Genomic DNA, 949 nt, shown 5'->3' with positions numbered 1-949 from the left:
CACCACTTTTATCTGCCTGACTCACTAGATTAACTGCCTGCTCTGGGGCTCTTCCACTTGCAGTCCCAGGGGACATGTAGACCTCCAGACCTTTATGCTTGGTGGTGGTAAGGCTCAGATCTATGACTGATCCCACTCCTGGGGTGCCCCATAACCCCACCCCTGGACCCCTAGCTGCGAGCAAATAGTATCTGTGCTGTGGTGGGAATTTCCTTTTGAAATTCAGCCTATTAATGCTTGTTTATGTTATTGACTTCTTTGGTTGTTAAGAAGAAATTGCACGGGGCGGGGGGGGGGGGGGGGGCACCTGGGTGGCTCAGTCTGTGAAGTGTCTGCCTTCAGCTTAGGTCAAGATCTCTGGGTCCTGGGATGGAGTCCTAGAATCTGGCTCCCTCCTCAGTGGGGAGTCTGCTTCTCCCTCAGCCTCTCCCCCTGCTCCTGTGCTCACTTGAGCACGTGCTCTCTCGCTCACTCTCTCCCTCCCTCCCTCTCAAATAAATAAATAAAATCTTCTAAAAATAAGAAGAAGAGGAGGAAGAGGAGGAGAAGGAGAAGAAGAAATTTCATGGAGAAGAGGAATCATCTGGCAAAGGGTAGGCAGAAGATGTACTAGAGAGGGTAAATATGGAACCAAAGAAGAGGAATGAGAAAGAGGGAGGAAATGTTCTGGTGGAACTATGGCCCAGTTAGGACTTACATGTTCCTTCTGACTTTATCTGAGTTCAGAGGAAATGTTTCAAATTTGTCTTGATTATTCAAACACTTCTTTTAGGGCTGAATATCTCAGCACCTGGAACCGCAAGAGGTGTGGTAGGAAAGCTAAATGTTAACTGGGACTTCTGGCCAGCAGTAAGGTCTCTTAAAATTATGAATTCCAGTATTTTTTAAATGTTTCGCTGTCTGAAGTGACATAATAGTTTGCACTCAGTAATAGTGCAGTGACCACAGA

The sequence above is a fragment of the Neomonachus schauinslandi genome, chromosome 7 (assembly GCF_002201575.2).
Source record: "Neomonachus schauinslandi chromosome 7, ASM220157v2, whole genome shotgun sequence".
Taxonomy (NCBI): domain Eukaryota; kingdom Metazoa; phylum Chordata; class Mammalia; order Carnivora; family Phocidae; genus Neomonachus; species Neomonachus schauinslandi.
The sequence above is the reverse complement of the archived record's forward strand: the minus strand, read 5'-3'. Positions refer to the sequence as shown.